Source organism: Notechis scutatus, chromosome 1 (assembly GCF_049901735.1).
Source record: "Notechis scutatus isolate UNSWTSFEM ecotype Mainland chromosome 1, rNotScu1.2, whole genome shotgun sequence".
Taxonomy (NCBI): Eukaryota; Metazoa; Chordata; class Lepidosauria; order Squamata; family Elapidae; genus Notechis; species Notechis scutatus.
The window spans coordinates 142,953,133-142,979,756 of NC_142009.1; the positions used below are offsets into that span (position 1 = coordinate 142,953,133).

The following is a 26,624-nucleotide window of genomic DNA, read 5'->3' on the forward strand; positions in this document are numbered from 1 at the left end:
GACGCGGGGTGGGGGGATGTAGGAGAAGAAGACCTGCTCGGGAGGCGACATCAAGCTTTCCTTCCGCGAGGGCTGCCACCCTCCTCTCTTCCCGGCACCTTCTTTGCCATGCTCTCTCTGTTAAACGAGACCTTTTTAACTTCCCTCCCGGTGCGGGTTGGAGACGCCGTCTCACCCCGCAGGATGGGAAAGGTGGTTGACTTTCTCCTCTGCGTCGAGGCGGTAAATGACACCAGGGGCTGTCATCTTGTTTGTCGGCCCTACGTGTGTTTTTAAAAGGCTTCGTTTTGTAGGTGGCTTGTTAAAAAAAAAAAGGGGGGGGAGAAGAACCATTGCAAAATCATCCATCATCACCACACGGCAGAGGCTATCTTTAATTAAAGCTCTCTTGAAAGGAATAAAAATGACAAGCTCCCACCTCAGAATTGATTCTGGAACAAGTCTCTCTTCTTCGCGCCCATCAGTCACTTTTCACGGATCTTTTAAAAGATATTTTGTTTAAATGCACTCAAAAAAATAAAACCCGGGTCTGGTAACTTCCAGGTATGAGCTTTAGTTTACCTATCTCCCTTTTGACTTGGCTCCCTCCCCCCATGGTCTTAATCCTATCCCCTCATCCTTTGCCCCCTCCTCAAATCCTATTCTACTTCCATAAAGTGCCTTAGAGGTGTCTTTAGGGAATTCCTTTTGTTGTACCCCGGTGTCTGCCAGCATGCACACAGTGCCAGGTTGAAGGTCTGTCCAGAAATTGCTTGAGGCCATTTTTATGTATTTGTAACTGTTGAAACCCACTTTTTACTGTTGAAAACGAATCCCAAAGTGTAGAGTCTTTGATATGCTTTTCAATCAATTCTGTCAAATTTGAAGAAAGTAGATAGGTTTGGGCTCAGAGGTGCTGTGTCTTTGTTGGCAGAAGTTGTATCTATGGATCAGCTCTCCGTCCCTCACAAACACACATCTTTTAATGGAGCTTTGTTAATAGTGTCAAGATTATGTGTGTTCTTGTTTTCTTTGTGGTGAGCCATTAACATGTTACTGTTTAAAGAAATCAGGGTCTGGTATTATCTGTCCTCTGTGTTTCCCCACCCCGCCAGTGTATTATGAAAGCATAACCTCTTGTTCTTCTGTTCTTCGATTAAATATATATATATATTGTAATCTAAACAAATGCAAACAAATAATCCTTACTGACATATTTAATATATAGATGAACTTGTGAAATAGTCCTATATTTAATACTGTAAATATTATTCTATTACTACAAGGTTCTTAAGCTAATTTATTCTATCTTCCTTTGACTTATTGTTCGCTAGAGTTTATTTTTGAGAGTTTACTAAAACAAGCTCTTACTGTTCGCCTTTAAGACTGCAGGTATCACGTAGCTGTCTCTTCAAATTAAGCAAAGAGCTGAAAGTTTTAAGTCTCCTTTCAGTAGTGTGACTTTTTTTAATAAAAACATGCAGCGTTCTTTGAATCCCTTTTAATAAATCAGCAGTAGCTCAGTATTATGATGGGATTAAACTAGCAATAGCATTTACTTTATAAAGTGATATATAATCATATTTTATTGATATTCTGCTGTTTGAAACTTTAGTTATGCACAGTAGGTTACCTGCTCATATTTGCATGAGAAACAAGGTTTTATTCTTTGATAAAGAGCCTCCCCCTCATTGTAGTTGTCTCTGGGAGAGTTTTTCCCAGCTTGCAATGAAGTATGGCATTAATATATTGGCTTCTATAAAAGAAAATTATTAATCAGTACAGTAGTTAGAATAATGTTTTGTGAAAAGGTCCCCCTCCAATATAGGCAGTTTCTTTGCCTATATAGGTGTTTCTTTGGAATGAATATCTTTAAAAGATATAGTAGTTAAGTGTTGAAACCAGCATAATAAATTTAGAATATGGCAATTTTACTATAACTTTTTTTAAAAAATTGAAGTTTTATCAGCTGCATTACCATTTGATATAATTTTAGATAAATTGGGCATTCAATATGATAGCTTCTTGGATTATTCTGAACATGTACTTCGGACGAACCAGTGCATTTGAAAGTTTTATATGAGCTAAAATTTCCAATACCATCTAATGTAGTATAGTTTTAAGAGCTACATTCATAGTTTTTAAAGCTTTCTCTTGACAATAGAAGCCATGAACAAATGTTCAATTGGAATTATTGCCAGAAAAGAATATTTTATGGTTGTCATGAGCAATGGTAGCTGATCTACAATTAGAGCAATGGTAGTTGATTTTCACCTGAACAAGTAGTGGTAAGAAGGGTAGAATTCAAATTCTTTGTTTCTTTAAATTGTGTTTCTAATGAATGGTATCCAAACTTTAGATGTTCAATGCATGCAAAATTGATTTTATGGGAAAACTTTGCTTAGAATAGAGAGTTTTCTCCTGTTGCTGAATTCTTCCTCAAATGTAGTACAGAAGGTTTGAAGGAAAAACAGGTCATCTAGTCCAGCTCTCTACCCCAAAGTTTCCTGTATAATCCAGATAATGGCATGTTCCAAGTAAAAAATACACACATAAAACTAACTTTAATGGAAAAAAATGAAAGTGATTCTAGACATACGCTACAGGGAAATAGATATTGAGCCATTTTTAATCCTTTTAAAAATTAAGAATCTCATTGTTTTTGGGTTAGCAACATGAAAATGTTAATGCTACTATCTCACTCCGTTTTTTCAAGTATATATTGAAGAAATCATAGGGAAAGTTCCCTGTTATGTACAGCTCAAGACCATTATTGTCACCTATTCATGGACAACTGCTTACAGGGCAGTAGTTCCATAATTTTGTATTATGTATTGTAATTATTAATGTTAGTTAGCCATAATTTCTTTGCATCTTGATCAGTGGCACATAACCTTGCTATTTGCTTCTGTATGATCATTTTCATTTCAGCCTCATTATTCTCTCCATTTCCCTATCTATCCCTTTTATATTTAACTAGTTTGTGAACAAATATTTTTGAAATTAAGGTCATATACACTAATGTATATATGTGCACAAAACTTTTTAAAAGATACACTAATTGCATATATTTTAAAATGTAATATAGTCCAGATATATAATTTACCATGAACTAACTTTCACTTTTATTAAGATGTCCAAAATTTGGTTGCAGTTTTTTTGGTGTTTCATAAAGGATCTTTAAAATCTAAATATCAAAATAATAATAATCTTGTACTTAGACAATATTTTATGGAGGAAGAACAGCCTGTTGGATTCTGCTGCAACTTTACTATTTAAAGGAAGCAAGAGGATTGGAAATAACCTGCTCTCGTGATCTACTTACAATGCAATAGAATGCAACTCTTTAAAGGTCTGACTTATTAATGGGCGATAATTTAAAATACTCTGAGTTTGAATTACAATATCTTGATCTGAACATGAAATAAATTATTACATACTTTTTTAAAAAACTTTTTTTTAAAATGAAGGGATTAAAATAAACTGTGAGAAATATTTTTTAAAAAAATAGTTGCAAATGTTGGTGCCAAATGTATAGAAACGTTAACACCTTAGGAAATGAGGTTCTTTTTCTTTTCCTATTAAAAAAAATAAAATATGTTACTTCTGTTTAAAAATAATTATAATTTATTAACATAGATTTAAACCAATATTAATCTATGGTGTTATCAATGAGCATCCTGTGCATCACGAGCAGTAATTTACATTTTTTTCATTTTATCAAAATAGATTTGTCCAGGCTAAGTGCCAACTGATGTTGTTAGAAACTTTCAAAGTCTGTTTCCTTGACTGAATATATTAGGCAGGATTGTTCTGTCCTTATGCAGTGTCGGAGATGAGCAATCCAGGCAGAGTAGTTAATTAAGTCAGATAGTATAGCAAAGGCCAGTTGGGGGCAGAATATAAAGGAGCAATGGACATTCCTACTGTCAGTCTACAGAGGCAGAAATAGCATATCAATAATGAAAATTATGGAATCTCTGCCCTTCCTGGTGTTGTAAAATGTTGAGTTATAAATTAACATGTATTGATCAGGTTTGTACCATCAAGAAATGCACATTACATTTAAATTTAAAATTATTGGATGAGAAATGATTGGCTGTTTTACTGTGCACCCAAAAGGCATTACATGAAAGAAACCCTTACAACAAGGTTGCCTTTTCTTTCCAGATATGGAGGCTTATGCACAAAGATTAATGTTTCAAAGGATACTGAAAAGAAAGCAACCATTTTGGAAGAACTGAAGAGTAGATCGGTAATTTGCATGGTATAGAGTTAGTGTAAAGTATTTTTTAAACTATAGTTCTAATTTGTTCTTAGAATAATATGATTTTTATCCCATCTTTTTTATGTATAATTCAAAGTGGCAAACATACCTAATATTTCTTCCCCATAAGAATAACCCTGTGAGATGAGTTGGGCTGAGAGAGAACATCTGACCCAAAGTCACCCAGCCAGCTTTCATGTCAAAGGGAGGACTAGAACTCAGTCTCCTGGTTTCTAGGCTGGCATGTTCACCACTAAAATACAGCAAACTAGTTTATCGGTTAAATGTAGCTTAATTATATCACTCAGTCCACCGCTTTCCAAAGTTTTATTTGATTTTTTATGGTGAAAAAGCTTTTAATATACACATATGGGAAATACGGATATAAATATGTCAAATAGTCCTTTCAAATTTTGCAAGGATGCTAGGGAACCAGCTTGGATGGCTCTGAACCATGTTTTCTAACCATAATAAAACAGTCTTCCTCAATGTCAGTTTGAATAATTTCCATAGTATTCTGTGAGTTCAATATGACATATATCTAATGCAGAAATAATATGCTTGTCAATTGGTCTGGATTCAAAAGTTGCCTGGTCTGGTCTGGTCTGGCTCTTAGATCAAAAGAACCCTTAAAAATGTAAATATATTTGGAGTGACTGGAAAAGGCAGTGGTAAGAATAGGAAAGGCAGAGCTGTGTCCACAAGCTTGAGTGAAGCATCTTCAATTTATTTATTCATTTGATCCTTATGTATGATGGATAGGCTAGTTTAGATGAAAATGTGTGACAAGATCAGTAACTTTGGGAGTTATTGCTTTAAATCCACCTTGTCTAGTGGATTTCCAATAAATATTTGGAAAGCTCATGGAATGTAATCCAGTGATGAATATTTTCCCAGTTCAGGAACAATAGAACTAGGTGAGCAGTGTTATAAAATAGCCCAGCTGTTGCCATAGCATCTATCCTACTGGTCACAACAATATTGAAAGTAGGAGATGTTAGTCGTTAGGAAAATAACCAATCCAAGTCATTGCAGCAGTTTATTTTATTTTTAGGAGCACTTGTCCAGAAAGTTTCACCAGAAGATTGCAGGTATTCCCTGTGGAATTCATCTTGGAATTTGGCTGGTGTTGTTGTTTTTTTTTTTGTTCAAGGACTGACTGAATAACTGCTGATGCAGTGATATTCTGCATTTTGTTATCTTGGTTAAGTTAACCAAGTTAAGTTAACATTAAATTTAGTTATTTACTTTTTAACAAATCAGGATAGATAAAACTGAGTGCTGAAACCAATTCTTATACGATTATATATTATCAGAGGAGAGCCATTTCAAATAAAAAAAAACCAAATCCCCATTTTATTTTATAATCTGTAGCCCACAGATAGAATCCAAAAAAAACCTCTGGCCTTTCCTCCCTCCCTCCCTTCTTTCTTTCTCAATAGAAAATAAAGACCACTGCTGTTGCAATATTATATCACAATATTTTATTAAATGCTGGTAACTGTATACTTCAACCCATTTCCATAACCACATACAATCTACCTAATTTCTTTTCCCCTTAATCTCGTTTGGAGCTTCCAACATTTAATATCATTTGTGTTGACAAAAATGTGAGACACAGTGTGTGACAACATCACTATCCCCAAATTATTCTTTTGTGGGAAAGTCAGTGTAAAATCCAACAAGAAATAGCTTCTATGTTACCACCTATCATTATTTCTTTCCTTTAATAATAATAGCTTGCACAGGAAAACAAAAAAGTTATAGGGATCATAATTAACTTGTAATACAGATATTCCATTTGACATTGCTGGAATAAGAATGGGTGGAAAAGTGATCAAACAATATAGCAAGAGCTTATATGGCTTCCTACTTTGGTTTCATTGGTTAGCTAATGCTACCACTGTCTTTTTTGGGGGGTGGGGGAGTTCTTTGGTGGGATCTGGTCTGTGTATCTTATGACAACGGTCAACTTTTAGCTTTCAGGGTCCATAACTGGAGGAAGCAGATATAGTGGAATACAGTACCCAGTTCCTCAATTGTATTGTTGTATGTAGCATAACTATTCTTCATTTTTCTGAATTCTAATTCAGTCTATTTTTTTCTGTTTACTTCTTGTTACATAGATTTTATTTTAATATATAACATTAATTATGAGGAAAAACTTATACCATCATGATTGTAAGTGTATCACAGAAATTAAGCTGAATATAGTATATGTTTGAAAGTAATTATTAAAAAATACAGTATATGATCCACTTTCTAGATATAGGGCAGCTGAAAAATGACTTAATAGCTTACTGATTTTGCCTGTTTCGTACCTTAAAAACCTGCCTAAGATACAGTGATTTGCTTTGAAATGCTTTCAAAATGCATTTTATTTAAAATAAAAATATAGGGACTGACTTCTACCCGTGTATTAATAGATATATAAATATTAAAACTGTCCTGCTAAAAGAGTTGGTTTGAAGCATGGACTGATTGTAAATGCTTCTGAGAAGACATCAGCTTGTTCAGTTGTGTTTCATGGTCATCCTTATCTGTTATTTTATCTGAGCTGTAAGAATGTGTTAAAATCCATTACGAGAGCATTGTGCTTCAGAATATATTAAAAGTGCTAAATTGGAAAACAGATTTCATTATGGTTGTCTCATTAGGGACTAGGGAAAGATAGCTTTAGACTGAGCTGTAGTGGGTTGAAGAGTATTAAGAAGGCTAAGCAGATCTTGGTTTTGAAGGGAGGCTGCTTAGAAGTATAGCGCAGCTGCTTTGAACAATGTAATGGAAATAACACTTGTTTTTCAAATCCACAAATTTAAAACAATCACTTAGGAGAGAATATCCAGGAATATGTTGAACATATTCCTGCTTCAGTCTAAGTATCTGACTAAATAGACTAGGCTTCTCTTCTCTGTCCTACTTTTTTGCAGATCTGTCACACTGGGATAGAAGTGCACATGATTAATTCCAGGTAAAACCAACAGAGATGTGATCCCTTTTTCTCCTAATAGTAATTCTCCAAAAAATAAAAATAAAATAAAAATAAAATCTTTATATAACCAAAACAGTTCCATCTGTACACAAGAGGGAGATATACCCACAGGTTTGTGAGAATCTCAAAGCTTGTTGAAGTACATTAGAGAGAGAGGTTAAAATATAATTGTAGTTCTAACGGCTGTGAAGAATATTGGAAGCCACATCTTTATATATTTTTATATTTCTTTTTTGTATTTCCTTCTAGTTCTACTTTTGTTCTTATTGTATTTTTAGCTTTCTCTTTTTATTTATGTATCGTTTATTTATATATCAAATTTATATAGCTGCCTATCTCAAATGAGGTGCATTTGGGTGGCATAAACAAAGATATAAAACAATATACATGCAAAAAACCCCAATCATTATTAAAAATTAGAAAAGTATATGGCACAGTAGAGATTTGATTAGCAAGGAGATCTCACCAGTTTGCTGAGAACCCAGACCTGATGATAAAACCAGCTTTTAAGGGACTTCCAGAAAGTAAGCTTTTCTTTTATTTCTCTTTCCATTTTGTTTTCTCTGTTGTATTTCAGTCTATGTTAGTTCTTATTATTATTGTTAAAACTTTGAATACAGATTATATTAAAAAAGAAAGTACAGAAAAATACCAATAGCCAATTATTTCATCTCAAATGGCTGACTGTGGGTTGGGTGAGCTTGGAATACTAAGTATTGGGGGGGGGGGACAGAAAATTTGGGATAAGGAGTTTATAATATATGCCAGAGGAGAGTTGATATGTAGAATCCCATATTGAAGTTCTTCATACTTGAGCATTTTATTTTAGGGCTTTGAATTTCCTTATAACACACACACACACACACACACACACACACACACACACACACACACCAGACATTTGTTGCTCTAAGTTGCATGGAACAGCTTAAAATACAGAAAGACTTTCAAATTAATATTTGCCTTTTTCTGGTGGCAGTATATAAACATACTTTTTCCTTGAATTCTGGGTGCTATATCATAATCAATTGATTATATGCCATGAAGTAATTTTTGATTCCTAGTGACCACATAGATTTTACTAAGTTGAGGTATTTTATTTTCTGCTTTGTTGCTTTTTTTGTTTCATTGTTGTTATAGCTGGCCTGACAGCCAGATGTTTAGACTAGATTTTGCAGTTTTATCCACTTCTTGAGTCTACTGCAAGTAACATTACCTTTTGCAAATTGACCAATGGTAATTTTGTGAATGCTGATGGGTGTCCAAGTGGTGCTCCAGATGTTTTGGGATTACACCCAAGATGCCTATCGCTATTGGTCCTATCTTGACTTTCTTTTGCCATAGTCTTTCTACTATTTGCAGGTATTTGTATTTTGTGATTTTTCTCCAGTTCTTTCTCTTCTCTTCTGCCAATTCTAGATAGTGCCACATCCACTAGTCAGACTTTTTAAAAAATCTTATCAACAGTTATTCAATCTGGGGTGTTATGTGAACTACACTTTGTCCTTCAACTCTATTTCTGATTCTATTCTCTCTGCATTCAAAAAAACCTATCAGCCAGAAAATAAATAAATAAATAAATATATATATATATATATATATATATATATATATATATATATATATATATATATTCTTATTTTGCAGGTACTTACATGTATGGCATTCAGCTTTGTTCGGGTATTTTCCCACGTCATAGTAGTTGTGCTTTTAAAGTTGTAGCGACGTTTCGGCAGAATCTCATCTGCCATCATCATTCTGCCGAAACGTCGCTACAACTTTAAAAGCACAACTACTATGACATGGGAAAATACCCGAACAAAGCTGAATGCCATACATGTAAGTACCCGCGAAAACTTAAGAATATATATACATACATACATACATACATATATATTCATATTCATATTCTTCTGATCTTTCAGACTCATGCTGGAGCTCATCTTCTAGCTAGAGAGAAGTTCCCTGAGGATGGCCTCCAGCACGAGACTGTAAGCTTGGAAGACAAAACATCTGGTCCCAGTGACCGACCCAGATTGGGTGCTGCATCATTATCCTGGGATACATATATTCGCCTTCATTCGTGAGGAGAAATTTTCACAAAATTCCTGAGCATATTATAGTATGTTTGTGCAGGTAAGATTACCAACCTTGCTGTCAAGCAAAACCAAGCATTTAGTAGCGAGCGCCATACCATGTGCACTAATCAAACAGTTGGTAAAAAAGTAGGGGCAGTTGGGCACAACACAGGTTATGTAGACAGTAAACACAGCGTCAGACATAAATATCTCAAGTGCCTATATACGAACAGGGTGAACTTGAACTGCTAATACATGAAGGTAGATATGATATAGTTGGAATAACAGAAACTTGGTGGGATGAAACGCATGATTGGAACATACTGGTAGAAGGATACAAATTGTTCAAAAAACCCAGACCCCATAAAAGAGGTGGTTGAGTTGCACTGTATATAAAGGATGACTATATTGCTTCAGAAATGTATGAAACCAAAGATGAAAACCTCCTAGAATGCATATGGTCAGTATAAAAGAAAAAAAGAATGACATGGCCATAGGTGTATATTATAGGCCACCCAACCAAGCAGAAAAAAATAGATGATCTTTTTGCCAACCAACTAACAAATATATGCAGGAAGCACAATACAATAGTAATGGGGGACTTCAATTATCCTGATATCAGTTGGAAAACTAATTGTGCACCAAGTGAGAAATCAAATAGGTTCCTAATCAACCTAGCTGACAACTTTGTTGTCCAAAAGGTAGAGGATGGAATTAGAGGGACAGCCATACTGGACATAATTCTTACAAATAGAGAAGAAGTGATACAGGGAGTTGAAACTGCAGGAATCTTGGGTGCAGTGATGGGATTCAATTTTTTTTTCTACCGGTTCTGTGGGTGTGGCTTGGTGGGCGTGGCAGGGGAAGGATACTGTAAAATCTCCAGTCAGAGGTGGTATTTGCCGGTTTTCCGAACTAATCAAAATTTCTGATACCGGTTCTCCAAAACTGGTCAAAACCTGCTGAATACCACCTCTGCTTGGGTGAGAGTGACCATGTTATACTAGAATTCAACATAACACAAATACAAACAATAGAACATAATGTCACCAGCGTCTTAGATTTTAAAAGAGTTGATTTTAATAAACTCAGAGAGAACTTGGGAAAGTTTCCATGGATGAAAATCCTAAAGGGAAAAACAACTCAAGAATCTTGGGGAACTCTGAAAATACGATCATAGAAGCCCAGACCAGCACAATACCACTGAGAAAGAAAAACAAGAAACCCAAGAAGAAACCAGCATGGCTGCACAAAGATCTCTTTGGCAAATTGAAAGAAAAAAAGGACAAGTACAAAAAATGGAAAGAGAGACATACAAATAAGGTAGAATATCAGCAGATAGCCAGAATCTGCAAAGACGAAGTCAGGAAAGCAAAGTCTCAGAACAAACAAAGACTTGCAACTAAAGTCAAAGATAATAAAAAAAAAGTTTCTTCCAACATATAAATAACAAGAAAAAAAATCAAGGAAGCAGTCGGTCCACTAAGGAGAGAAGACGGCAAGGAAGTAACAAGCAACAGAGAGAGCAGAGCTGCTTAAGTCATTCTTTGCATCGGTCTTCACGCAAAAACAAACTATAGCTAAACCCACCAAAAACATAACTGTAATAGACAGACCAGAAATAAAAGTTAAAATAAGCAAAAAAAATAGTTAAGAGAACACCTGTCTGATCTTGATGAAAACAAATCATCGGGGCCTGATGGATTATATCCCAGAGTTTCAAAGGAGCTGGCAGAGGTCATCTCAGAACCACTGCACCATATCTTTCAAAAATCCTGGAGCATCGGGGAAGTACCATAGGACTGGAAAAGAGCTGATGTGGTTCCCATCTTTAAAAAAGGGGAAAAAACGGACCCAGTAACTACAGACCACTCAGGCTAACATCAAAACCCGGGAAGATACTGGAAAAGATAATAAAAAAACAGATCTGCCAACATATAAAATAAAGTAAAGTAATAATTAGCAGTCAGCACAGGTTTGTTAAAAACAGATCATGTCAAACCAATCTTATTTCATTCTTCAACATAGTGACTAAATTAGTAGACCAGAGAGATACTGTGGACATAATATACTTTGATTTCAGCGAGGCAGTCAACAAAGTAGACCACAACCTACTTTTTGGTAAGCTAGAAAAAAGTGGTAAGCTAGAAAAAAGATAGTACCACCACCAGATGAATTCGCAACTGGCTGATGAGTAGTCCTTAATGGGTCTAAGTCTACATGGAGGGAAGTAAGCAGTGGGGTGCCACAAGGTTCCATCTTAGGCCAAGTACTCTTCAATATCTTCATTAACGACATAGATGTGGGAATAGAAGGGAAACTTACCAAATTTGCAGATGATACTAAGCTGGCAGGAATAGCTAACACCCAAGAAGATAGGCTCAAGATCCAGATGGATCTTGACAGACTAGAACACTGGGCCGTATCTAACAAAATGAAATTCAATGTAGAGAAAAGTAAAGTCCTACACTTAGGCAAGAAAAACCAAAAGTACACGTACAGACTGGGTGAAACCAGGCTCAATAGCAGTAACTGTGAGAGGAATCTTGGAGTCTTAGTGGACAACCAGCTAAATATGAGCCAGCAGTGTGCAGCAGCAGCAGCTAAAAAGGCTAATACAATCAAGATCAAGTGAGGTACTAATTCCACTCTATAAAGCCTTAGTAAGACCACACCTAGAGTACTGCATTCAGTTTTGGTCACCACACTAAAAAAGATGCTGAGACTCTATTCTAAAGTACAGAGAAGAGCAACCAGGATGATTAGAGGACTGGAGACTAAAACATATGAAGAACGGTTACAGAAACTGGGCATGGCTAGTGTGAAGAGAAGAACCAGGGGAGACATGACAGCAGTCTTCCAATATTTGAGGGGCTGCCACAGAGAGGAGAGGGTAAAGCTATTTTCTAAAGCACCTCTAGGCCAGACAAGGAATAATGGATGGATTTAACCTGGAAACAAGGAGAAACTTTCTGACAGTGAGAACAATCAACCAATGGAACAGCTTGCCCTCGGAAGTTGTGGGAGTGCCATCACTTGAGACTTTCAAGAAGAGATTGGACTGCCATTTGTCAGAAATGGTGTAGGGTCTCCCGCTTGGGCGGGGGTTTGGACTAGATGACCTACAAGGTCCCTTCCAATTCTCATTATCTGTTATCTGGATTCTTGTACAAAATTCATTATTTAGGAGTAAGACTTAACTGTGTTTACTAAGATTCTCCAGAGAATTTTGTACAAGAATCCCCGAGTGAAGTACAAGTTGGCTTCTTAAGTTGAATTTGTATGTAAGTTGGATCTTGCACTTACGAATGGACAGTCTATTTACACATAGTCCTCTTCATATGATGGGTTACTTTGCCATTGTTACAATGATCTTCCCTGGAAATACTTATGAGCTGATTCAAAGTTCCCACAGTTGGCCCCTCTGCAGTCATGTGATGATACTTCAGGTACTAGGCAGCCGGGCTGCATTTACAGCCATTTGCAATATCCCATGGTCACGCAAGAAGACATTTTAATTCTGTGCTTTAGCATAACTGGCCCATAATGAACCATTGGTTGACCTAATGACTGCAGCATCTGCTTAATAGCCATGACAAGCACACCATAATCATAGTGTTTGCTTAATGACTACCACAGAAATGGTCATAAAATTGGATTGGTCATGTGAGTGACCCAATTGATGGCTATCACGAGTTATGATCATGAAAGGGCAGGCTCCTTTATGGCCGTAAGTTGAGAACTACCTGTACTGAAAATGGCAGATGATGATCCTTGAGCAGTGAACCTCAGAAACCATGCAATATTTTCATGAACTGTTGGCAACATTTGTTTGGCAACAAGCTGCATGTTACCTTTACAAGTATACAATTCAGCAGGTTATAAAAACATTGTGCAGCTTCATCAGCTCAAGGAAGGACGATACTGTCTTCCCTTTTTAGTAATAGACAGCCTGTTGTAAGCATAGGTAGTCCATATATCAGATGTTCTTGATCTGGAGACTGCCTGTGTAGGATTGTAGCAATCACAGGCAAAAAATATGCTAGCAGGCAATAATGGAAGCTAAAGACCAATTTGCTTGAAGGACATTATTTTTGGGAGGTCGATTTGGTTGCAATCTGATGCAGATTGATTTAATGTGCTTTTCAAATAAGCATTGGATTGTAGTATACTTGTAACTGAAGATTGTTTAACCCACACTAGCTGCCTGAAAACACCAAATAAGGTCACCAAATAGGTATTCAAACCACTTAAAAATGTATCATTAAGCGACTGAGCTATTCCCAAGAGAAATAGGTAGACACTGCATCACTCTTTTAACAGTTAATGAACTTTAACATAACTATGTAAATTGGACTGTTAGTTGTCTTCAAATGTTGCTGGTGCCATATTATAGGGAATTAATCAGACTATGGTACCCAGAATGTAATCTGTAAAACTGCGCATTGATAGGATAGAATTTCCCAGGGCCCTGATACAGTACTAACTACTTCTTTGTAAAATAATAAAAATGAAAAGTAACCTTTCAGATAAATTTTCTTCTTTCTTAACCATAACCTCATCTTGAGATGTTTTAACACTAATGAGAGTAGTATTTGACATTGAAGAATTTTAAATCAGCCACAGGTGGCTTAAAGGTGGCTTTATATGTTACAGGTTAGGCTTGCTGTAAGACATACCGTGGTATATAGGATTCCTTTAAGATGGGAAGCCTTTTGTCTGCAAAAGACTAGCCACAAAGGAGCTGAAATAGAAACATGTATGGTGCCTTCTCCTTATCAGTAAATTTGGAGCATATTGGTGTTTATAGAAGACCAAAATTATTGTAATTTTAACTGCAGGTAGTCCTCGATTTAAATCCATAATTGGGACTGAAATTTCTGTTATTAAATGATCACCAAGTCTGTCTCGATTTTATGATCTTTATTGCTATGGCCATTAAGTGAATTGCTGTAGTTGTTAAGTAAACCATGTGGGCAGTAAATGAATCTGGCTTTCTGCATTGACTTTGCTTATTGGAACACCACTAAGAAGATTGCAAATGGTGCTCATGTGACACACACCCACACCCCGCACAACAGTCATTGTAAAGGTCAGTTACCAAGCACCCAAATTTTGACCATAAGACTGATGATCTTAAATGCAGTGTCTGATTGTGTCATTTTTCAGCACCATGGTAACTTTGAAGGGCTGATAAATGAACAATTAAGTTGAGGAATACCTGTAATGTATCTATGCCCTTCTTTTCCTAATATAATAGAAACACTTTTTTATGGTTAATAGATTTTCACATCTTTCCTTTTTCAGTAATTGCTGATAATTTCATAATACTCCTGAGGTTACTGGGGTTGAAGACCTAAGAACGTACTAATTCTATGTTTTTGTTTTTAGATTTGTCTAAATACCTTCTCATATGAAATCTACTAAAATAGACTCTCCTTAAGATGTTATATAGTATGTTTGAAACTTAGAAAGCCAAATTATTTATCACATCTCAAAAGCTTTATTTTTTTCGTAATATTTCTTGCTTTTGAAAATGCTAGAGTACCATTAAATTATTTGTAGGTAGTCAGAGATCTTGAATCTTATCTTTCAGTGTCCCAAATTGAAACCGAAGCTACAGTGTATGAATGATTACCTGAAAAATTATTTTATGGTCCGAATTATTGGTATGTGAGGAAAAGAAAAATGTTTCCCTGAAATATGTAAAATATAGAATTATTTCAGCTGCTGAAGCACTATACATCTCAGTGTGTCAAAAAGTTAATCTAACCAAGATTTAAAAACTGCTGTATTTAATAAAAAAGAGAAACTACTGGAAGTGCAGTAAGAGATAATTTTTATACAAAGAAGAAGAAAAGGAAATCTTGAAGCTTTGGGAACAGTTAAAGTTTGGATAATTAATAGTTTACAAGAATAGCTGTTCTTGCTCTTCTTATAATATCATGAAATTCCCTATGCAATATAAGTGAATATGGAATAAAATTATAGAAAAGAGATTCATAGATCTATACTAAGCACCACGATTTATACTTGTAGTTAAAAAGAGCTATTAAGAAGATTAATTTAAAATGAACCTCCCACCCCACAAAAGAAGCTTCAAAAAATAGAAGCTGCATGAAACTGAGGGCTTTTTATAATAATAAATTAGCCAATTGTACACATTATTTTAATAAGATAATTGGATAACAAAACTAATAAAGTAAATCCAATATTAAAATATGTATATTATTATAAAGATTTGATTAATGTTTATAGATAACAGATTTCAACTAAATATAATCAAATAGCTGATTGTCTTGAATTACTTGAACATTATGCGGAACTAATATAAAAATGAAGATTTTATTTTCTTTTGTAAAATCAATATATTTAAATTTCATTAAGTTTCAGCTTTATTTTATTTACTTGCCAACTGCTAATTGTGTTTTGGAAAGATGTGTATCTGTAGGATATTTGTAGTGGTTTTCTGAAATATAGTGTCCCCCCTCTTTTAATCTGTTGAGGAGATATATCTATTGGTTGCTTATTTAAATTGCAGTGTTCCAGTTATTTGAATATAGAAATTGTGGTTTGCTTAAAACAAGGTAACAAATCAGATTATAAATTATATTTTTTTTTTTTCTTTTTATATGATGTTTTATATTTGTTTAAGCCGCCTTGAGTCACCATGTGTGAGTAGGCAGCAAAATAAATTTTCTAAAATAAAATAATAAAGATAGAAAAACAAAATGTGGTATGACTAGAAATTGTTGATTTTTGGAACAAGCCAATAAAACATGGAAATAAATAATATGCAAGCCTCAATCTTTTGTTGTTTTATACTTGCCACAACTTATACAATATTACTTAATGGGAGCAAGTTTAAAGGATCTATAGTATTTGTTTTAGTTTTACAGTGGAAGAAATTTGCTAATTCAATAATCCCTTAGTCTGACTCTAAGACTCAGCAGTTTAACCTGGACAACTATTATACTTCATTTCCAAACAGCAGCGTTGATTTTTCTTCCCTATAATGCAGAAGACATTATCATTTTATTATTATGTGTGCTAAAAAGTAGTCTTCGGTCCAGTTTGGCATCTGATCAATACATGGATGTGATTTTCTTGGGAATATGCTAGTAAAACTACATCACTATTAGATTTTGAAGCTACCTAGACTGGTTTACTATGGCACTTTCAGTGGAAAGTCAACATTTTGAAGACTGTTTAATTGAATCCAGTAGTTCACTTAGGAGTAAGCAACTAGCACCTTTGCTCAGATATCCTGGTACGATTTCCCAAAACTGTAGAAACATTGAAATTCTAATTTTTTAGTCTACAGGATTGATTCGGATCATCTTGAACTTTTGTGTACACATTAATTCTTGCCTCAAATTAATACTGGGTGTTAATAGCACAGTAGGGGACATAAAGTAGAGGAAAGGAAAGGAAAGGAAGATGTACATATACCTAAACACACAGACACAATGAGCAAATACAAAGTTTCTGCTGTAAAATCTCCAGGAAAGTACCAGGTTTTTTTTAAACAATGTGTAGATGACACTATCATCTACAACTAATAAGATTTCTATAAGTCATCACTGCAGCATTTGAATTTTTGTTTATTAGATGTCCTCATTTGGGAATATTGGCAAGGATTAGTTGTTGCCAGATGTCTTCAGTGTTGATATGTGGCCTTTTTAGGATATTGTTATAGTGTGTGAATTGTATTTTCCAACTCTATTCCCACTAATATCTTATGGAATTTGTGAAGGCAGCTTACAGTCTTGTTGGAATACACATTTCACTAGATCTGTACTAATTAATCATTGAGAATTATATTATCAGAGATATCAGGCATGATATTCCGCTCTGGAAAAAAATCGGGGCGGACAAAGAGACCCCCGCCGTGCGCCCAGGGAGCGCCCGCTGCTTGCTCCACTTAGGTATCCGGCTGGGGCTGTCAGGAGTTGCTACCGCGCCGGCGCAGCTCACGCAGCTCAGTCCGCATTGCCTCGGGAAGGAAAGGCAAAACCAGGAGCCGCTGCAGCCGCTGCTGCCGCTGCAGCCGCCGCCGCTCTTCCTTTTTGCCTTTCCCTTCCTGAGAGGCAACGCGACTGGAGCAGCGCGGAGCCGCGCCAGCAACTCCCTGACTCCGGGCCTCCGAGGGAGGGGAAGGAGGAGAAGAAGGGTGGGGGAAAGGAGGGGCGATTCCCAAAAAATCGGAATTCCGATTTTAATCGGAAGAATATCATACCTGGAATTATTTAAAGCTTAATCTTCTCCACTGGGTTGAGTGTATCCTTCACATTTAATATTTTTTACAAAATTATGAATTTTGTAAAGAATAGGAAATTTATATTTGTGATTCTAAATATGGACCTCTGAATTGGAATCAGAATTTCCCCTTCTTTTCCAATAACCATCTTTAACATAATATGGAAGCAAAAAGGGGAAAACATTGTTAGCTAGCTAGCTCATAGCATGTACAATCCAAGACCCCTAGATAAAAATTCTAGCAATTTAATACTTTTAAGACCGGGTGGGTAAAAAGGGAAATCACCAAAAGAATTCAAGACAAGTTCTTAAAGGTGAAAAAAACATTTTCCAGAACTGATGGAATTATTACAAGGTTTAGAAAAATATCCCAATTTAAGATAGACTTTTCCTTCCCTGCTTGCAGGCTCTGCCATCACATTCCATCGGATTGGCTGGTTCTACAAACATAACCTTTTCAAGTGGTAACCTGAAGGAAGTAATTTATGGCTCCATCTTTGGCTAGTCTTAAATGTAGCTGAAAATTGGTTTCATTCAGTGATTTACTGATGAAGTTTTAGTGGTCTTTTAGACTACTGCTTTTTTTTTAATATACTGTAGATCGTTTTATATTAACTATCTGAATCACATTGGGGGAGCTTTCTGGAGAAACAATATTCATAATTAAGATGTTATCATTATAGTTTAAAAACAGGGAAAAAAAACATACTCAACCTATTATTTGTATGAAGCCCCACGTGTAAGTAAGAATAGTAATCCAAATACTTTTATATCTAACAATAGTCACAAGTACCAAAAAACTGAATCAGAAGTATATGTTTGTTTACTAACCAAGGAGAGAAACAACCTACGGTAGAACTAAGGAGAAATTTCCTACTGGTAAGAGCAATCAACCAATGGAACAACTTGCCTTCAGAAGTTGTGGGTGCTCCATCACTGGAGGCTTCCAAAAAGAGACTGGACAATTGTTTATCTGAAATGGTATAGGGTCTCCTGCTCAAGTAGGGGACTAGAAGACCCCCAAGGTCCCTTCCAACTCTATTATTCTATGCTCTATGCTTTTTACCCTACCTATCAGCTGAACACTGTTAGAAAAGATACTGCCCATCGTCATTCATGGAAACAAAAATAGGAGAGTAAAGGTAATCTTCCACTTATGAGCAAAATTGGGATCAGAATTTCCTTTGCTAAGCAAGGTGGCACTTACGTGAGTTGTACCTGATTTTATGATCTTTTTGCCACAGTTGCCACAAATCACACAGTTTAGTGAATCCAGTTTCTCTCACTGACTCTTCTTGTCAGATCCGATCACCTTGGGACGCTGCAACTGTCAAAAATACATGCGGTGGTCAAGTGCCCTAATTTTGATCACGTGACCATGGGGAAGTTGTAATAGTCATAATGGCAAGGACTGGATATAAGTCTCTCTTTTCAGTATCATTTTAAGTACGAATGGATTTCACTAAACAAATGGATGTTAAGTCAAGGACTACCGGTAACTTTTCACTTCCTGTTTGTCAACTCACAGGGGTATCTGTTGGCCCTTGTGAGAAACAAAATACTGGACCAAGATGAGACATAGTCTGATCCAAGTGGTTGTTCTTATAGACATGCTAAAAAGAAATAAGAGATTATTGTTAGGATTCCGGTGATTGCCCTAATTAAATCATTAGCCTCGAGCCAAGCTTCAAAAAAATTCAAGAGATTTATTAGGAGCAACATGCTAGCATTAACCTAAATGTAACAAACACTGTCATACATCATTTACAATCACCTGTGACCCTGTTTGCCCTCTCCCCCCTGGGTGTATCATAAATCAGATCCTCCAATGAAGGATTTTTGTGGGCAGAAGATCCGGTAGCCTAGCTGCAATCTTTGTAGATAAGGGTGGAATGTACTTCTGGTTTTAAACTGCTATAATGCTCCTTCAGATCCCCCCCCTTGTTTATGGCAACTCAAAAACAGGCATATGAATGTTTTATGAGTTGACAATTATATTTATGGAACCTAGTATATCATAAAGAAGAGTCTTTATATCATCTAAACGAAGTGAGAAACTTACAGAGGGAAGACTTCTCATTAGTTTGTGATTGTGAGTCAACAATTATGATCTGACCACCCCACCTGCCTGCTCAAGTTCTCTAGAAGAAATTGAGGGGAAGATTAAAAAGGGATGATTTCTTAATTTTATTTTTATTACCTTACTCATTGGAAAGTGAGGTAGACACATTCTCCCAAAGGGACATATAGCAAACTTGTAATGAAAAAGGGTCAACAGTAACTATAAATCTTAGCCAAAATTATGACACTAATAACCAAATATGTGTGTGTGTGTGTGTTTGTGTATTATTATTCCTAGCAGTTTATTTTCTTCTTGTTTTTTTGCTGTGGAAAAGACCAAGCATTTCAAAATGCATTTCTTCTTCTTCTCATGGAAAATTTATGCTAAACAGAGAGAAGCAGAATGTTTTCTAAAGCCAATGTAGTTGTGTAAGCCATTATGAGTCTGAATATGATGGAGGCATTTTTCAAGAAAACTCTGTGAGAAGCTGTCTGAAATAAATGCAAAAGTGAGTATAGGACTCTTTAGGAAGACCTGAAAAGCATCCAAAGGAAGTACTTAGACCGGTACACAGAGAGACAGCCAGGTGCAGCTTCTGAAGCAGTTATGTGAGCCTTGCAAAATATGTTGCTTTCGCAATTCAAAGAGAGGTACTTTGTATGCACTCCAACATTTTGCAAAGCCTCTCTTCTCAATACTTTCCACGGTCTTAACTCTTCAGCATTTTGGAAAGAAAGTACCAATTTAGGGGCTTGGTTTATAGGATTCTAGAACCTGCAAATTAAAAAGCATCAAACTATGATAGCTACTGATTAAATAAACAGTTGCCAGTCAGGGAGCATATATCTCCCAGATAAATGTGATGTTCTTTAATCGAGTGAAGATAATCTTATGGGATTAAATAGAGTAGAATATCATCATACTTAAAAAAAAAAAAACCTTCTGTATTTTCATTTCTTTAGCATTTGAAGCTGGGATCTGAAGAACTGTGCAAGTAATTTTTCAAAGTTTCTTTGGGCATGTTGTTTTTAAATTTCGATTTGAAATGTGCATGCCCTAATGTTTCAGAAATCGAAGTGTAGAGTCATGGCATGAACTTCTTGAGAGTGTTTATTTGAAAGCCTTGTTTGGGAAATTAACACTGTGAAGCATTAACCTCAAAGTAATCTTTAATTACATTGGAAACACCAGCGCTCTGTCTAAGATTCATTGCAGACAATAATGTCTTCTCTAGGTTGCTCTGGTAAAAGCCTTTAATACCATTAACTAATCATCGCTTTTGTAAAGTGCTGTACTTCATTTCAGTCTAAATTAAAATAATAAATCTGATTGTTTCTAAACAAATTGAACCAAGTTCACTTATTTATTTTTAATCATTTTCTGGAAATTTTTATGCCTCTTCATTCCATCTTTTCCTCTAGGGAACAATCAATATGTTGTTGGAAGGTGTTGAGTTTAAAGCCTGCTAATATGTGAAAATCAAGATCATTTATGTGCTATTGAGGTTTTCTTTTTAATAATTCAGAGGCTATAATTTATTTCCAAAAGGAATCAAACAATAAAGTATCTATGTAGTGGCATGACTTCAGAAATTGAGAATGCCTTCAGGATTATAGCATCATTTTAAAACATTGTTTTGTAGTTTGGAGGTATAAGGAGGAAGATAATTTCATCTCTCTGTTTTAAAAAGCAAAATGGCCCTGCATTATTTGAGGTGTTTCCTGCCTCCTAATCCAATCATAACTTTTTTGGGAAAATAGCATACGTATTGGTATTCACCATTTATCAGCTTCCATGTATTTCTTGCAATGGGTGATGTCAACAGCATTCAGTATTCCAAAATTATACATCTGTGCAATGACACCATCAGTGTTCTTTTATTCAGCTGGAATGATATTTATGTATTTATTTGATTTTTATTCTAAAGTGGAAAGCATACCTCATATTCCTTCCTTCTGATATTTCCCACAAACTTTGTAAGATGGGTTGGACTGAGAGGTCAATGGACCCAAGCTGGCTTTCATGCCTCATCTTTTATTTTATTTTTACAATTGTGTAACACAGCTAATTTTTGTGAACTTTCTAATATAAATTGTTGCTTGAGTGGTTGTAATTAGTTTAGTTGGTATATTTATGGGATTATTAAGGGAGTGGTGGCCCTTTCTCCTCCATGCTGCTGCGAGAGCCCAGGATGGGTATGACTCCTCCTGATGACATAATCAAGCTGGGTCGTCTAGTATAAAAGTAGCAGCCTGTGGGAGAAACCCCCCAGCTTTGACTCAGCTTCTTTCGATGACCATAGCTGGTGTCTCTGAAAGCAGTTTAGTTAGCAGCAAAAGTGAAAGTGATCTTCATCATTGGCATAGCTCCTGGGGAACTGGTGTAGCTGTGCCTTCAGGAGAGTGGGGCTCCACTCTCCTGCAATGCCGAGGATTCAATCGAGGGAGGCTGTAAGTAGGGAGTAATCCTTGATCCTCCCCCACAGTCTTCCCTCAGCGATTTGGCCGCCACGATAGTAAAGATTGCATCAGCGATAACAGCCCCTCTCAGCTGATCGTAAATTTTCACTTTATTGCCGATTTTGCCATTCGGGGCTGTTTACAGCCTAAGGAGTGATTAACCCCTGCGTAGCCTGTAGCTCTTGCAAGCGGCCAATTTGGAGGCTTCTTCTTCAACTGCACGTGGCAAGAGGCCATTTTGAAAGCTTCTTCTAAAGAAAGTAGCGAGCGGCCATTTTAGGTGGCATCATCCCCCAAAGGCCAGCTTCTACTATTCGTAAGCTCCTATTCAGGCTACTGCATAGACAACACATATTGAGGATCGCTTCCAGCACCTTTGTGTCTGTTTATGCATACTATGGATCAAGACAAGGTCCACACAGACATGATCTCAAGGCCCCCAAGCTGGCAAAAAAAAAGAGAAGGAGACAACGCTCCCAGTCTGTTCAAATGGAGGTGGCGGCCAAGATTAGGGCCAAAGCTTTGGGCCCTAAGAAAACATCCCAGGTCGAATTAAAGGCAGAGAAATGAAGGCATGCAGCCTTAGAAAGGCAGTTCAACAAAACTATTGAGCAAATGAGGGGTCAACTACAACAGGCTTCCCAACCAGCAACCTCTAGTTGTTCAGCCAGCTACTTCTAGGGAGAGGGAAGATATCTCAGCTCCTCTTAGCCACCTCCAATCCTGGTCCCCAGAGCGACCTGAAATCCAACCAGGACCTCAAGACTTGAGCAGGTCAGGTCCCAACTTCGCCCAGACTCCTTGGGATCTTTCTTCTTCATCTATCCCATCCGTGGCCCAAAGCAGCTCTCGATCAAGACCAGAGGCCACTTTTACTCCAACAGCAGCAGGTCTTTGACCCCCGGATCCTCCATCGAGTGGCAGATCTTCTGACATCAACGAAGTAGTCTCCTTAGCCATCAGACAGGGTCTGGTAGAAGGGCTTCAACACATCTTCAGGCCTTCAGACAGACCTCAGCCTTCCTTCCCGGCTTTTCCTCTAGTGCAGATTCCCCAAAGGGGACTACCTCGCCGTGTAGAACAAAGGGCCCATCTTACCCATACGGAAGGATGGACCTCACTCAGGGAGAGTATGAGGAATCATCTGAGCGCAGCCCGTCCCCTTATTTTGATCTGGAAAAGGGAGAAATCTGGGACCCCAACACCTCGGAGAAAGAGGAAGATCTGAGGCCTGATCAGCCTCCTTCGGCTTCTGTATTCAAATCCACTTTATTCAAACCTCCTACACAAGGCACTGGTAACAGCCCAGTTGTCAGTGGAGGAAATTGCCCCCTAGCCTCAAGTGGTACAATTGGGGCATGGGGATTCCCTATTCTCCAAACCGATTCATTTGGAGGTCCTTCCCCCATCATTTTTCTTGACTTAGTCAAGGAACAATTTGCCTTCCCCACTGCAGGCCCCCGCCCATCGTCCCAAGATAGGCAGTTCTACAATGTGGGTCCTTCCTTAGCTACGGCTCAGGCAGTTCCCCCAGTAGACTCCCCAGTTGTGGCCTCCTTCTGCTCAAGCACTCCAACTGAGCCTGAGGATGTACTAAAGGCAAAGAACAAACCCTACGAACAAACACTGAAGTGTAACCATCAAGCCTTGGCTTGGGCTATCCAGGCCTCGACTGCTGCATCATTTTTTACAAGGTCTTCCATCCACTGGCTATGCCAGCTTCAAGGCCACATACCTCCATCAGACTGTAAGTCACATCAAGACCTCAATAAAATCATAGTAGCAGCAGAATTCTCGGCGGACGCCACCCTCAACGCTGCCAAGTTTTCTTCCAGGGCCATGGCGTCATCAGTGGCAGCTAGGAGACTGCTATGGCTACAAAATTGGCAAGTGGAGCCTCAACGAAAGTGGAAACTAGCTTCTGCCCCATGTACCAGTGAGAAGCTGTTTGGAGATGCCCTTGACCCATTTGTTGTTGAAACAAAAGACAAAAGGAAAGTCCTTTCATCAGCAGGAAAGAGGGCAGACTTCTGCCCTACCTCATACCAGCCTCCCTCATTCAGGCCTGAAAACACTTCTCGCTTCTCCAGACCTCAGAGAGCGTATTCTCAGCATCAAGATCAACGCCATGAGGCTACCGGCAGACAACAAGCTGCGGGTAAACGGCCCTTTCGTGGAGAATGGGGTCGCTCCTTCTGTCGCTCTAAATAATCTCTTGTTCTCCCCTCCCGGAGGTCGTTTGACCTCCTTTGCTTCCAGATGGGAGGAGTTAACGACAGACGCCTGGGTACTCAATACAGTAAGGTCGGGGTTACAATTAGAATTTCTATCACCATCCCCAGAAAAATTTCTACTCTGCCCTGTTTCCCGGGACAGTTCACGAAGGGCACTTATGGAATCGGCCATTAGTCATCTGGTCAATATAAGGGCCATTCAACCAGTCCCTGAATTACGTGGACGTGGGCTTTATTCTCGGCTTTTCGTGGTCCCTAAGGCCTTGGGGGGGGGGTGGCGAGCCATTCTCGACCTAAAATTTCTGAATGAGTTTATCCCATATAGGCACTTCAAAATGCAGACTCTGCATTCTATTCTGGAGAGCGTTCGGGAGGGCGATCTCCTCTCTTCCATTGATCTCACGGAGGCTTACCTTCACATTCCCATCTGGCCTCATCATTGCCAGTTTCTCCGTTTCTGTTACCAGAATTCCCACTTCCAGTATCGGTCCCTTCCTTTCGGGCTCTCGTCTGTCCCAAGAGTCTTCACAAAGTTACTGGCTGCATTGGTGGCTTCGCTCCGGTCTGTTCCAGTGAGGATTCAATGCTACTTGGATGACATCTTGATCCTGTCGTCCTCCACCCACTCTGCCCATCAAGATCTTCAAACCTCTCTCCATTGCCTCCAGTACCACGGTTTTTCCATTAACTCCAAGAACTCTCAGGTTCGGGACCCCGGAGGTAGACCTCTTCGCCTCTCCCCAAAACGCTCAAGTAAACAGATTTTTCACCAGGTTTCCTTGTCAGGGAGCGGAGGAGACCAGTGCACTTCAGAGCAGATGGCCCACTGGTCTCCTCTACGCCTTTCCCCCTTTTCCCATCATTATGGCGGTCATTCGGAAGATGTTGGATGAATGGGCAGAGCTGATTCTCCTAGCCCCCCCCCATTGGCCCAGGAGACCCTGGTTTGCAGATCTGGTGAACCTGTCTGTAGCCATTCCCTGGAGGATTCCAGACCACATGATCTCACTACATCAGGGGACACTGCTCCACCCGAATCCCCAGTGGTTCAAATTGACCGTGTGGCACTTGAACGGCAACTGTTAAGAGAAGCTAATCTCCCAGACCAGGTCATCCTTACTATCCAGACATCTCGTAAATCTTCTACGACGCATATGTACAATGCCACCTGGAAGGTTTTTTTGTCATTGGTGTCACAGGGAAGGTCTCTCTCCTACAGTAGCAGGGGTCCCACAGGTCCTCCGTTTCCTCCAAGATGACCTTGACAAAGGTCTGGCTCCTAACACTTTACACCGTCAAGTAGTGGCTCTTGCTTCAGTCATCTCCTGGGACTCCTTCCCTTCCTTGTCTCATCATCCTTCAGTTCAGAGATTTTAAAAGGAGCTTCCAATCTCTGCCCTCCTGTGGTTCACAGGTTCCCATCCTGGGACCTTCACAAGGTCCTCCAGGCTCTAACAGAACCTCCCTTCGAACCTCTCAGAAAGGTGTCCCTTTAATTCTTGACCTTCATGGTGGTTTTCTTAATAGCCATCACTACATATCGGGATGAGGTACTACAGCTATCCCACTGGTGCAAGAAAAATAATCTTCTATTTAATATTAAGAAGACCAAGGAGGTTATAGTGGACTATAGGAAAAAAAGAGCAGACATTCAGCCACTGTATATAGAGGGAGTTCGTGGAACAGGTGGTTGAATGTAAGTTTCTCGGGACCATCATTACAAATGACCTGACTTGGAGCGCAAACACCGCTGCTTTAATTAAGAAGGCACAACAACGGTTGTATTTACTAAGGATTCTTAGGAAACAACAACTGGCTGAGAGTCTACTGACTACCTTCTATTGGAGTTCAATTGAGAGTATATTATCCTACTGTCTCTGTGTATGGTTCTCGAGCTGTACAGTGGCAGAGAAAAAGGCAATTCAGAGGGTGATCAAGGCGGCCCAAAACATCATTGGCTGCTCACTCCCTCTTTGGAAGAACTGTATAGGAATAGATGTAAGAGGGAAGATACTTAATATATTGAATGACTCCTCTCATCCGGGACATCAGCTCTTTGAACTATTACCATCGAGAAGGAGATTTAGGGTATTAAGAACAAGGACGACCAGATTTAAGAACAGTTTTTATCCAAGTGCAGTTTTGAGTTTGAATGCAGGGTCATAAGATTTTTGTGGAATTTAAATGGCTGAGAGTAATGGGGTATTTACATTTTTAAATTGCATAGAGATTATTGTATGGTTGGTTGTGTTTAGTTCAATTTTTTTCTTTTAGTGGTGTTTGTCCAGTTACTT

The 26,624-nt window shown here is 37.9% G+C and overlaps 1 protein-coding gene across 4 annotated transcripts in view; it reads left to right on the plus strand.

Moving 5' to 3' along the window:
- KLHL29 (kelch like family member 29) overlaps positions 1-26,624 on the plus strand; it is a 445,820-nt gene that overhangs the window by 830 nt on the left and 418,366 nt on the right. Inside the window, exon 2 of one of the 4 annotated variants that reach the window (XM_087947359.1) lies at positions 4,150-4,234. The exons of the other annotated variants lie outside the window; for them this stretch is intronic. The gene's annotated coding sequence lies outside the window, so the exon portion shown is untranslated. The remainder of the gene's footprint in view (positions 1-4,149; positions 4,235-26,624) is intronic. 4 annotated transcript variants of the gene reach the window in all.